This window comes from Panthera leo, chromosome A1 (genome assembly GCF_018350215.1).
Source record: "Panthera leo isolate Ple1 chromosome A1, P.leo_Ple1_pat1.1, whole genome shotgun sequence".
NCBI lineage: Eukaryota > Metazoa > Chordata > Mammalia > Carnivora > Felidae > Panthera > Panthera leo.
In genome coordinates, this window is record NC_056679.1 from 228318355 (window position 1) to 228332791 (window position 14437).

A 14437-nucleotide genomic window follows, 5' to 3' on the forward strand; every position below is an offset into this window, starting at 1 on the left:
TAAGCTTATATTTGCATTTGTTGCCATAAGGCATACTATTTCTGATTAATACATAGAGTTTTCTTATTAATTTCACTTATATGCAACCCACAACTAATACTTTCATGGTTAATGTTTTATGCTTTTTGTACCTGTTTCTATGGAGAATAGTTACTAGAGTGAGTTTCAACTTCTCTGCTAATTGTTTGAAATACTGTAATCTTAGAGACAAATTAAGAATAGTTAACTATGTAAATATCCTTGAACATTTTACTTTCAAGATAGTCTCAATGTCTTCCTTTTGAGACAATGGTGGGAAAAGAAAGGGATCTAGCTTAAGAAAATGAAGTAAAAAGGTACAATTAAGTAAAATTATAGGTAAGACTTTATATAACCATCTCCCTGAAAATTATAGGGTTTCTCCATCTTGTGTAAAGAAATGTTTTACCCAAAGTGTTTCTCCAACTTGTCTTTGGTAGTATATTAACAGTTATCTAGTGGCAATGTGATCCAGAATTGAGGTAATTATGGTGTAAATTTAGGCTAAAAATATGCATCCACCCCAGGTATTTGGTAAGTGAGGCAAAAAGATGCATTCCTCAAATGTAAAGACCTCAAACCTCTTTTTTCACCTGGTGCATGGATTTTAATTTGAAACTGACTCATTATTTTCTTCCTGGGTTGATATCATGCTTTCTAGAGCCTAGAGATCCTGTCATGGTGAGCATGTCTTGGCACTTCTACGAATTCAAGCTGAAATACTTTAAACTAGTGAGATTATTAAATAACCAGGCGTTTGGCAGCAGTAAAGCAGTTTTTAGAAGGTTTCTGACAAAGGAATGCCTTGCAAGGTATTCTCTGTACCTAGTCTGAGTGGATAGAGGGTCAGAATAACACATATTAGTCTCTCTCCTTTTTGTAACTTCATCACCAAAAATTTCCCATTAGTGACATTCTTCTGTATTTAGCACTGTGCAAATACTTGTACAATTATTTATAAGAATTTTTTTAAATGTTTATTTATTTTGAGAGCGAGAGAGCATGAGCAGGGGAGGGGCAGAGACAGAGAGAGAGAGAGAGAGAGAGAGAGAGAGAGAGAATCCCAAGCAGGCTCTGCCCTGTCAGCACAGAGCTCTAAGTGGGGCTTGAACTCAAGAACTCAAGAACTATGAGATCATGACTTGAGCTGAAATCAAGAGTCAGACACTTCACGGACCGAGCCACCCAGGTGCTCCTATAATTATTTATAGGTCAAAGTCTGTAAACAACATGGAAAATATATTTCACTATTAGAAGAAGTGACTGAGGCTCTTCCTATTAGGCCCTGAGAAATCCTCCCAAAGACTTGCACATCCTTCTCACAGTTTGCCAGTTTGGCCTTGCCAGGCCCATCATGGGACCACCAAGTACTACACTTACCAGCCCTTCAGACTTGTGGACGGCAAACATGAAGCTTATTTTCCACCAGTTAAATATACACATAGTGTGCTTGGACTGAAAAATGGCTTACCTGGGGAAACAGGTAGTAGAGTTGGGGAACCAGACGTTGGGGTTGGTTGCGGTGGTCTGGCATGGTGGCATTGGTTGGGGTTTTATAGCATGGCAGTGTCTTTGTCTTTCCCAGGGCACTGTGCTGTGATTCTCAAAGTTCTTCCCGGAAGTTCAGGCTAGAACACTTCTCTCAGTCATCCGTCAGTTCTGTGAGTTCTCAGAATCCCGTTATTATTATTACTACTACTGTCATTACTGTTTTATTATTGTTATTATTATTATTATCATCATGTCTATTCCTTTTAGAACTAGAGTGAATTCTGTGTATGCATATATAGGACAGAATTCTGTGTATGCATATATAGGACAGGCTAAGCATTCTAAAACCAACAATGAAGTCGAAGTTGGGCATCTGGGGCACCTGGATGGCTCAGTCTATTATACATCCGACTTCAGCTCAGGTCACGATCTCACAGTTCGTGAGTTCAAGCCCCGCGTCGGGCTCTGTGCTGACAGCTCAGAGCCTGGAGCCTGCTTCAGATTCTCTCTCTCTCTCTCTCTCTCTCTCTTTCTCTGACCGTCCTCTGCTCACGCTTTGTGTCTTTCTCTCTCAAAGATAAATCAACGTTAAAAAAAAAAGAATCAATTTTTTAGGTCAGAGTCCAAAGCACTGAGAGCAAGTGGACAGTGAGATTATAGTCAGGACTCAGAGCCTGAATTCATACTCACCTCAGCTTCCACATCAACTACATAATTCCTCTCCACTTTCTCCAACACCTTCATGCACACAACACTCTATCTCACTGAGATCTTCAATCTATTGATCCACAAATGTATCTCTGTTTTCATAGTAAATTTACTAATTCACTTTTTCATGATTATCACATCCATTTTGCCCTCTTCTGAAATCCCATCTATCTCTCCTAGTGCCCCCAGCCAATTACGTACATCATATTTCAGTGGGAATGTAAATGCCACCAGGAAACAGCTCTCTTTTTCACCTGGTCAGATCAAAACATACCTGTTTGTCTTACCTGTGCATCCATCCCCTCTTTTGAAGTGAGCAACTTTTCCTACCAGAGGTAAGTCCTTCCCTAAATGACCTAGATTCCATGCCTTCCGGCTTTCTCAAAGATTTTAATCCTTTGGTCATTACCATTCTCCTGCATTGTCAGCTTCCCTTTTTCTGATGGATTTTCATATCACATACAACTAGTTCTTAACTTTTACAAAAGTCTCCTAACCTTCATTTATTCCCTCAGCTACTGTATTATCTTGGCTACAGAGTCATTGTTCTCAAATGGATTATCAAATCACCCAGTGTTGACTTCCCCATAAAACAGGCTACATGAGCATCTCACAGAACCCAAGGGTAGTGAATAAAGCCAGGCCATATTGTGGGCTCGTTCTGAGAAGTGGGAAACCATCAGGCACTAGGCTTTCTTTCTCTCAATATCTTGTTCTGCCTGGACTTTTATGTCTGTTTCTTTCTCTAGATGTGTGTCATTTCTTCTCTCTGCGAAACACAGTAAGATATAGAGAAGATTGCTAGAAATAATTTCTGTCTGATAAAATATGTAAAACCCTTGGCCTGGCCTTTTTGAGATAACCCGCATTGTGGGTGAACAATATGCCTCAAGTTTTCTGGAATAAATCTCTGTGTTTCCTTTGAATGTGTCTCTAGGCAGAGATTGGCCAGATGGGGGCTCAGGTTTTATTAAAGTTATTTATGTCTTCAAAAGACTAGCTTTTACTTAAAATTTTCAGTGCTGTCTTTTTATAAATTTTAATGTAGAGTATAAGCAATAACCTTAAAGGCTCAGTGGGAAATATATAGTATATTTCATTGAAATGAAACATAACACATAGCATTCAGCTAACAAAGATTTTTATCAGCAAGATGATATGCTTTATGGAAATATTCAACAAAGATAGTCTGATCATCCTGCATTTAATGATCCCTTGCCTCCAAGTTGATTTTTTTTATTGTTAATAAGTATTCTTTAATAGATCCTTTAGCATTATGTTGATACATAGATTCTGTATCTAGAAAATATGTAGTTTCAAATTATTGCTTTGTCACTTAATAGCTATACTGCCTTGGGAGAGTTACTTTAATCCATTTGTTCCTCAGTTTATTCATCAATAAAATGGAACTATATGGGAGCTATATGTGCCTAGAAGAGCATTTGCTGCTAACTACTAATAATATATTGTGTCCTCACTATTAAATCACAGTTTGTCTGGGTATAAAATTCTAGATTAATAGAATATTTCCCACAGAAGATAATATTATAGCTTGCCTGGCATTTTCGTTACTAATGAAAAGTCTGCCAAAATTCTGCCAAGAAATAACTCTTTTTTTCTTGGTGGGTTTTATGACTCTCTCTCTCTCTTTTTAAAATGCATGTTTTATTACTTAATATTGTGGTAAGGTTAATTGCATATATATTTTTTTCCTTTTTTTCTTGTGGTAAAAATTCTCTTAAAATTTTTTGCATGTTTATTTATTTAGTTTGAGAGAAGGGGGGAGGGAAAGAGAGAGAGAAGGAGAGAGAAAATCCCAAGTAGGCTCTATAGCATCAGCACAGAGCTGGACACGGGGTTAGATCTCACAAACCTTGATATCATGAGCTCAGTTGAGATCAAGAGTCAGATGCTTAATAAATGTTTATTTATTTTTGAGAGAGAGAGAGAGGGAGAGAGGGAGAGAGAGAGAGACAGAGCGTGAGCAGAGGAGGGGCAGAGAGACAGGGAGACACAGAATCTGAAGCAAGCTTCAGGCTCTGAGCTGTCAGCATAGAACCCGATGTGGGACTCAAACTCACAAACCGTGAAATCATGACCTGAGCCGAAGCCAGATGCTCCACTGACCGAGCCACACAGGTGTCCCACATGGTAAAAATTCTTAACATGAGATCTACCTTCTTAACAAATTTTTAAGTGCAAAACACCATATTGTTAACTATAGTCACTATATTGTATAGTAGACCTGTAGAAATTGTTCAGTTTTGTAACTGAAACTTTATACTCATTGAACAACTCTCCAGTTTTCCTACCACCCCAGACCCTAGCAGCCCACCATTCTACTCTCTGCTTCTATGAGTTTGACTGTTTTAGATTCATCATGTCGGTGAGATCATGCAGATTTTGTCCGTGACTGGCCTATTTCACTTAGCAAAATGCACTTCAGATTTACCATTGTTGTTGCAAATGGTGACATTTTCTTCTTTTGTAAGTCTGAATAATATTCTATAATATGTATATCATATTTTATCCATTCATCTGCTGATGGAAATTTGGGTTTGTTTCCACATCTTGGCTATTGTCAACATTGCTGCAATGAACAGGAGAATGCAGTTACCTCTTTGAGACCCTAGTTTCGATCCTTCTGGAAATATGCAGAATTGAAATTGCTGAATCATATGGTAGTTCTGTTTTTAAGTTATGGTAGTTCTATTTTTACTTTTTTTTTTTTTTAATGGACACCCTCATGATGTTTTCCATAGAGACTGAAACCTTTTACATTCCTTCCAAGAGTGTACAAGTACCCTGATTTCTCCACATCTTTGTTAACACTTTTTTTTTTTTTTTTTTTGGATCACGGTCACCTTATCAAGTAAGAGGTTATATCTTATTGAGGTTTTGATTTGCATTTCCCTGGTCTTTAGTGACAGTGAGCATCTTTTCATGTACCTGGAGACCATTTGAACAGAGAAATGTTTGAAGGAATATCTCTCAAGTCCTTTGCCCCCCTTTTTTTTTATAATTTAACTTTATTTTTTTTTTATGTTTTAAGATTTACATCCAAATTAGTTAGTATATAGTGAAGCAGTGATTTCAAGAGTAAATTCCTTAATGCCCCTTACCCATTTAGCCCATCCCCCCTCCCACAACCCCTCCAGCAACCCTCAGTTTGTTCTCCATATTTATGAGTCTCTTTTGTTTTGTCCCCCTCCCTGTTTTTATATTATTTTTGTTTCCCTTCCCCTATGTCCATCTGTTTTGTCTCTTAAAGTCCTCATATGAGTGAAGTCATATGATTTTTGTCTTTCTCTGACTAATTTCATTTAGCATAGTACCCTCCAGTTCCATCCACATTTGGTGCATAAATATTTATAATTGTTAGGTCTTCTTGGTGGATAGACCCCTTGATTATGATATAATGCCTTTCTGCATCTCTTGATCTAGTCTTTATTTTAAAGTCTAGATTGTCTGATATAAGTATGGCTACTCCGGCTTTCTTTTGTTGACCATTAGCATGATAGATGGTTCTCCATCCCCTTATTTTCAATCTGAAGGTGTCTTTAGGTCTAAAGTGGATCTCTTGTGAACAGCATATAGATGGATCTTGTTTTCTTATCCATTCTGTTACCCTATGTCTTTTGATTGGAGCATTGAGTCCATTGACATTTAGACTGAGTACTGAAAGATATGAATTTATTGCCATTATGATGCTTGTAGAGTTGGAGTTTCTGGTGGTGTTCTCTGGTCCTTTCCAGTCTTTGTGGTTTTTGGCATTTATGTATGTATGTATGTATGTATGTATGTATTTTTTCATCTTTTCTCCCCTCAGAGAGTGCCCCTTAAAATTTCTTGCAGGGCTGGTTTAGTGGTCACAAACTCCTTTAACTTTTGTTTGTCTGGGAAACTTTTTATCTCTCCTTCTATTTTGAATGACAGCTTGCTGGATAAAGAATTCTTGGCTGCCTATTTTTCTGATTCAGCACACTGAATATATCCTGCCACTCCTTTCTGGCCTGCCAGGTTTCTGTGGATAGGTCTGCTGCAAACCTGATCTGTCTTCCCTTGTACGTTAGGGACTTTTTTTCCCTTGCTGCTTTCATAATTCTCTCCTTGCCTGAGTATTTTGTGAATTTGACCATGATATGCCTTGTTGATGGTCGGTTTTTGTTGAATCTAATGGGAATCCTCTGTGCTTCCTAGATTTTGATGTCTGTGTCTTTTCCCAGGTGAGGAGAGTTTTCGGCTATGATTTGCTCACATAACCCTTCTACCCCTATTTCTCTCTCTTCCTCCTCTGGGACCCCTATGATTCTGATGTTCCTTTTTAATGAGTCACTGATTTCTCTAATTCTTAAATCATGCTCTTTTGCTTAATCTGCCTCTTTTTTTTCTGCTTCATTATTCTCTATAAGTTTGTCCTCTATGTTGCTGATTCTCTGTTCTGCCTCGTCCATCCTTGCCGCCACTGCATCCATCCATGATTGCAGCTCAGTTATAGCATTTTTAATTTCATTCTGGCTATTTTTTTTACTTCTTTTATCTCTGCAGAAAGGGATTCTAATCTATTTTCAACTCCAGCTAGTATTCTTATTATCATCCTTCTAAATTCTGGTTCAGACATCTTGCTTGTGTCTGCGTTGGTTAAATCCCTGTCGTTTCTTTGTGCTCTTTCTTTTGGGGTGAATTCCTTTGTTTTGTCATTTTGAAGGGAGAAAAGGAATTAATGCGGTAGAAAAAATGAAATTGAAAAAATTAAAATAAAAAAATATTAAAATTAAAAATTAAAAACACACCCACACAAAAATCGAATAGATGATGCTAGATCCTAGGTGTGTTTTGGTCTGGGTGTAGAAAGTGGTTTGACAGATTAGAGAAACAAACAAACAAAAAAAAAAAAAGAGGGGGGAAAGAAAAAGTAAAGAAGTTGTTTGAGAATTTGAAAAAATGAATAAAGTAGACTAAAATACACCAAAGTCGAGAATATAGTAGAAAAATTATAGAAAAATATTTTAATAAAAATTAAAAAGAAATGAATTTTTTGTTTTCTGTATTTAAGAAAAAAGAAAAGAAACAAAAAAGAGAAAAAAGACAAAAAAAGAAAAAAGAAAAGACAAAAAAAAAAAAAGGAAATCGTTTGAAAATTTGAAAAAGTGAGTACCCTGTAGTAGACTGAAATAAAATGATGGGAGTAAGATATAATTTGAAAAAATTTACATAAAAGCAAAAAATATAGTAATAAAAATTAAATAAAAATATTTTAAAAAGAAACTGAAAGTAAAAATGAAGTTTTTCTCTTTCTGCATTCAAGGAAAAGGAAAGAAATGAAAAAGAGAAAAAAAGAAAAAGAAAGAAAAAAAGGAAATTGTTTGAAAATTTGAAAAGGTGAGTACACTGAAGTAGACTAAAATAAAATGATGGAAGTAAAGTAGAATTTGAAAAAATTTACACAAAAGTAAGAAATATAGTAATAAAAATTAAAGACAGATATTTTTAATAAAAATTGAAAATAAAAATGAGTTTTTCTCTTTTTGTATTCAAGAATTGTAAAAGAGAAAAAGGAAAAAGAGAGAGAAAAAAAATTGAATAGATGAACCTGCTAACAGATTGAAGTAGGGCTGAAATTGCTTCGTTTTCCCCTAGAGGTCAGTCCATGTAGCTCTTTATAGTCCATAAATTAAGCCGGTGGTGAGGTTTGTGTTCTTGAAGAGTGAAGTTGGCCCAGTAGGGCAGGGCTCGGTGTAACAGCTCCGCTCTCCACTAGATGGCGCTGCTAGCCTACTGGGGTGGATTCTTGCGGTGCTCGTTGGTGCGCATGCTCGGGAGCGGTGAAAAATGGCGCCATCCAGCCACCCAGTCTGTTCTCCTGGATCGGCAATCGTGCACCGGTCCTCCGTCTTCAGCTCTCCTCCACTCCCGGCTTTTTCACTCTCCGTGACCAGGCCCCAGGCAGTACCTCTCTCCCGAGTTTTGACTCAGATTCGGCTGTTTTCCCCGGCCCCTTACTTCTGAAGGGCTGCGGCTTTGACCCGTTCCCACCCCTCTGCAGGAGAGCTCACCCAGCAAAGGCTGAAAGTCCTGGGTCGGCTGTACCCAGGAACGCCTGCTGGACCCTGCTGCTGCCGGTGCCCCGAGACTGCGGCCGGGTGCCAGCCCACCCCAGAAAAGTTCGTGAGACAGCGTAGCAGCAGCTTTTCAGGGATTATGGAAAATCGCAACACACACCTGGCACCAGGCTTCACCCTTAACGACCTTGTTCCGGCACCAGCGAATGTGGCCGTTTTCTGGGGTCTGCCAGGTCCAGGTGGCCTTAACGGTCTCTACCAAGTGTCCTTCCAGCAGTGGAATCACTTTTCCCCGTGTGGCCAGAGAACCTCCCGGACCCCACTCGGCTCCCGGGGACTCGCCCTTCCCACCAGAGCACCGTCAGGTAGGGAGCTGCGGAGTTGCAGCCTTTGCGCTCCCCTTGTTTACAGTCTTAATGGAATTTAAACCCTTGCCTTTCTCCCTTCTGCTTTCTCCCTTTTTAGTTTAGTCCCTGTGACTGTTTCCAATTTTCCACTTTCTCTCCAGGTGCTTTTGGGGAGGGGTGCTTTTCCCGTATCCTCCCCCCGCAGTCTTCACCCTCTCTCCGCCCACAAAAGGTTTTCCCTACCTTTCGGGGCTTCTTGCTCCCCAAGTTCAGCTCTTTGTGTCGCGTACCTGCTGAATTCTGTGGTTCAGGTTGTGCAGATTGTTGTGTTCATCTTCCAATCGGTTTTCTAGGTGTGTAGGATGGTTTAGTGTTGGTCTGGCTGTATTTCATGGACGCAAGATACCCAAAAAGCTTCCATGTTGTTCTGCCATCTTGGCACCTCCCCTGGAAATTTTCCCTTTGTCCATTTTTAAATTGAACCTTTTATTTACTTATTTTTGCTATGGAGTTGCAAGAGTTTCTTTTATGTTTTAGATACTAACCCCTTATCAGGTAAGTGGTGCAAATATTTTCTCCCCTTCTGTAGGTTACCTTTTCACTCTGTTGATTGATTCCTTTGCTGTGCAGAAGATTTTTAGCTTGATGTAGTTCCAGCTGTCTATTTTTGCTTTTGTTGTCCATTCTCTTTGTGTCATATCCAACACATTATTTCTAAGACTAATGTCGAGAAGGCTCTTCCTTATGTTTTCTTCTAGGAGCTTCATAGTTTCAGGTCTTATATTTAAGTCTTTAATCTATTGTCAGTTATTTGGTGTGAGTTATGTAAGTTAGGGGTCCAATTCAATATTTCTGCCTGTAGATATCCAGTTTTCCAACACCATTTGTGAAGAGACTGACAGTATAAGCAGACATTCCAGCCCAGATTAGATTTTCTGGGACAAGAATAACATGCTGGGAAAGCAGAAATACTTCCTTACCCTGAGTTCAAGCACAGATTTAAATGGTTGGGAGAATCACTTAAAATTACGTGGTATTGAATACAGTTGTTATGGAAAGCACAATACTTTTTTCCCCATTTCTAAAGTCCTACTATATGCCAAAGGTTTTGCTAAAACTAATAGACAAAGGATTTGTTAGGTGCCGATCAAACATCTTAAATCTTGGAAAATTCAGTACACATATACATACGTATGTAATTACCATAATCTATGTACTTCGTAAATTATATAATAGGGGCCGACATTATGCAATAGAAAATGAAATAGAAAAATAAAGAAGGTATTGAAAAATGTTGCCTATCGCAGTCAAGGAAGATCTAACATGGCCAAGTGTTAAATTTTATGATAGCTTCCCTATTGAGTACTTGTCCTTTTCATATTCTGGATAATGAAATGGAAAGGACATATAAAACACTTCTGCTGTCTACTGAAGTGTGATGGTTGTTTCCAAAAGAAGCATGTATGTGATTGTTTGAGCTACGAGCCTGTCCGACTGCTCTTTTCATGGAATAAGTTTTTCACCTGAAAAAACAACTGACAAACTATGGTTTTCAGACCTGAGTATCTGAAAGACATTTTCTCATAAATGAACAAGATGAGACTATCACTTCAAGAAAAATAACTGGTAATATTTGAGGCCAATGTTAAAATGTGAACGTTCAAGGAATAATTAGAATTCTGAAAAATGGATGATTTATCACCATTAGTTTCCCCAAACTTAAGGACTTTTCCGATATGAGATGGCCAGTGATGTTGACAAATGCACTTTTTCACTTTGTGTAATGAAATGTGTTAACATTTGGGTGATCTCCATAACTGAGGGAACAAATATTTTCTAAATGACCAATGCAAGATGTTAGCAAAATCTTGCAATAGTTAAAAAATCTTTTCAGAGTACACAAACAAAAATAAAAACAAACTACCTTGAAACCACTTACAGATTATAAATGTAGCAGGGTATGAACAGTTCATTGATAGAATCCCAGATTTCATATTATATCTAATCATTGTAAGTTTCAATGTGTTAACAAAAAGAATGTCCACAATTCTGTGGAAAAACTATTAATGCACTCTTACCTTTGCCAACTAGATACCTATCTAATTTTTCATTTACTTCAACCAAAGTCACATATTGCAACAGATACGTTGCCAGGCATCCAAAGAGATTGCAAAAGTGAAGAAATATGCTATTCTTCCCCCTATATTTTTTGTTTTGGAATATATAGTTTTGTTGTTATTTTTGTTAACGTGTAATAAGATTATTGTTGTTATTTTTAAATGAGTAACATACTTTAAAAATTCTCAGTTTTAAAAACTAATGCACCAAATATTGATACATGTATCATCAAGAGTTCTTTGTGGTCCCCATTAAATTTTAAAATTATTGCATAAGATCCCCAATATACCAGGTACTTAGAAATCTACTGTTTTCCAAGACATTAAATATAAGGTTTTATTGGAAAGACTACTAGTTCCTCTGTTCCCGTTAACCATGCAAAATCACTGAGACTGGAAACTATCCAATAATGTTAAAAATGATTCTTAGAAACTAGTATAATCTGAGATTATAACTACTTTTTCTGGCTGTCTTATGGATGACTGTAGTTTAAATTTAAATTACCAATACACCTCTGTATCTTTGTATACTCTGGATAATGTCAAATTCTGTAGTTCTGCTTCAAATATATCAATTGTCAAGCTGATTTATGACTTTTTTGTTGATGTGATGTTATATGTAAGCAAGACCAATGGTGTACCCAAGTCAGTAAATCTAAACACTATTATTAGTTTAAGATAATATTTCAACGTAGGTTAGAAACTTAATGAGGGTTTGTTTATAGGTCAACAAAGCTTAGTTAGGAATATGGAAATTCAGAAAAGTAAGTAAACTTTGTTAGGCATGAAAAATAGTATTTTTCCCCTCTGAATCTTGTTTGAGATTCACACAAAGGAGTAACAATTTATAAAATATGTGTAATGAATCAAGTTGGACGTTACATTGATAAATCCAGAAGCAAAGAAAAATTATGAAAGGATAAATATGTAAATTGATCAATTGGTTCAGCATAAAAATCACATAAATTATTAGAGGCTGATAGAGCAATATGCAGAATAACTTTCAATCCAAATATATTTTGGTTAGGAAAATGGAGAAATAAATCATTCTATATTAAAGAATATACAATAATTTTATTCTGCTCTCAAGGAAAAATAACAAAAATATATATCACAAGCATGACAATAAAGTTTCCCCAGTAAGGGATCATTTTTCAGAGACGAAAACTGTAATTGATTTTTAAAAATCCACCAGGCACCCTGAGAGTAAAAATGTAGAAGGAGGCAATCATGATGGATAGTATGGATACACCTCCCATTAGATCCGTATTCGAAATAACTGAGATAAAGGTGGACATTTCTCTCCCTAATATCATTTAGTTTTATATTTTCATTTTATCTCTTGCTTGTACAGCATACACCAATTTGTGTGTTCAAGGGAAAGTTTGTGTCCAGGTTTTGTAATGCCTGAAGTTCCAAAACCTCCCACAAAAGACCACCAGAGTCGTAAGTCAAAGCCAAGCGGCAAGGGTCGTTTATTGCAGGTTCGAACCTGGTCCTCTGCGCACTCGTCGCCGGTGACACAAGAGGCCACGAATAGGGTTGGTATAGCGTTTTTATAGACAGAGACAAATAGCACAGGGGAGGTTTTTTACTTGTGGCGGGAGAAAGAAAGGGGGAAGGGGGTAGGTGAGGAATGTGCTAAGCAGGCAGGTTTACAGAAGCGAGAAATGCCGGTTAGTTTGTATACAATCACTCATTCCATTACATATCAGACTACATTTAGGAAGTTTTACAGCCCATTCTACAGTGGGTTACAATCAGGAAAGGTCTCACAATGCTCGTAGCAAACAGCAAGCAAAACAAACTTCTCAGCAATTGTATTTCTTATCAAAGATCCATAATAAGCAGAAAAGAGAACCTAGCTTTAAACTAAGGTGGGGCTGTCATTTGGATTCAAAGCTGTTCCTTTCAGTTTCAGTGTGAAAGAACTGAGCATTTTCTATTTTTAGCCGAGTAGAAGTAGCAGCTGTCGCCTCGCATGTAAAGAAAAGACAGTGGTGAGTTGGGTAGATGACTTGTCAGTGCCCTCCAGCTAAAAGACCTCCAGGAACACACCTGTAGTTGAATAATTTGGTTTCTTACTAGCTGAAGTGAAGGAGAACACACTGCATGGGGGATTGTGGGGTGTCTTGGTAAGAAGGTGTTAGAAGGATATGGGCATGTGTTAGGTGATTTCAGGAGGGTTGAAGGAAGTGGGCTTTGCTATGACTTGATTGCCGTCATGAAGTGAGGGTACCACTATGACTGGATAGTTTTATAAATTTTTTCCAGAAGACAGGAAGGCTAGACTGGTAAAACTATAATTAATAAAAGAACATCAGCCAGCAGTGGGGGATGCTGGGTCACTTGTGTGGTTTGTGCAATGTTCATGTTTCTTTTGTGTTCAGACAATATTATGGATGGGTCATGTTTTTTTTCTTGATCCATCAGAATCACAAAGTGACTTTGCCTGATACTGATGTCCTTGAAGTTGTTGATGTTCAATAGGAGAACACCGACACTGGGTCCTAGACCACCTTGCAGCAATACCAAGACCCGACTGAAATACACATCCAACTTTTTTGTGTAACTGTAGTTATGGATAGTCATAGATCACATCTCACCTTGATTCAGTTTCTTTCTTTTATTTTTATTTCTACTATACTGGAAATTCTTAACTTATAATGTTTGTTTTTATTTCCTTCACATAGAGCAAGATTTTTAGATAGCGTGGGTTTGGAATAATGAAGAGACGACTCAGTGAAGACTACCTTCACATTTCCGTTAGATATTAAAGCAAAGCAACGAGTAATCAGGATTTAAGTTTAGTAGGTTAAAGATTTCACAAAGGTGTTAGCCGGTGGGTACTTAATAAATTCTTGGCTGACATTTCATGAACAACGAGCAGTGGTTTTATATAGACAATGATTCCAAGAAAGAGCTGCCAAGTTATTAGAAGTGGTAGAAACTGGCTAGAGCTGAGAATTCAAAGGGAGGTGCACACGTTAAAAGTAGCCTTGGAGCTTGGCCATTCTCTACCTCAGCCCTTCCTACCCATAGCTCATCGGTGCAGCTGCCATGACAGTCCACTTTGTGAGGAAAAGACTCATGATTTAAAAGGAAAATCTACATTCCTAGGCAACTATCATCTCAATTGTTGAAACCTTCTGGAAAAGAGCTTATTGATATGGAGATAATTCCCACCATTCAACTAGGAATCATCACAGAACATTGACAACATGCTCTCATCAAACCAGCCAGGCCTTAAGTGCATTCATCTCTGTAATTTTGCTACAAATGTAAAACATTTGTGCATTTTGTTCTCCTAGGCACCAAGAATTTTGATCACTCTTTAATAATAACAAGCAAGTTTACGCATTTGTTCATTCAGCAAATATTTTTGGAGTGTCTGCTAGGCCATCTCTAAGCAATGAGGAAACAGGAGTGACTGGATAGAGCAGACCCTTCTAGAGAATCTTGATCAGCTTTAGAATGAAGTTACTTCTTTTTGATACAAAAAAAAAAAGAACAGTGAAAATCATCTTCCATGGCACATAGATTTCTATAAGGTATATTTAAAGCAAAATTGTGGACCTGAAGTAAGATTCCTGATTAGATTGTACTGGAGTAAATGCATTCCTCAGAACTCTTCAAGAGTGAGTGGATATAGGAAAGGATGGACAAAAAATTCAATTAAAACTTAATGAGACCT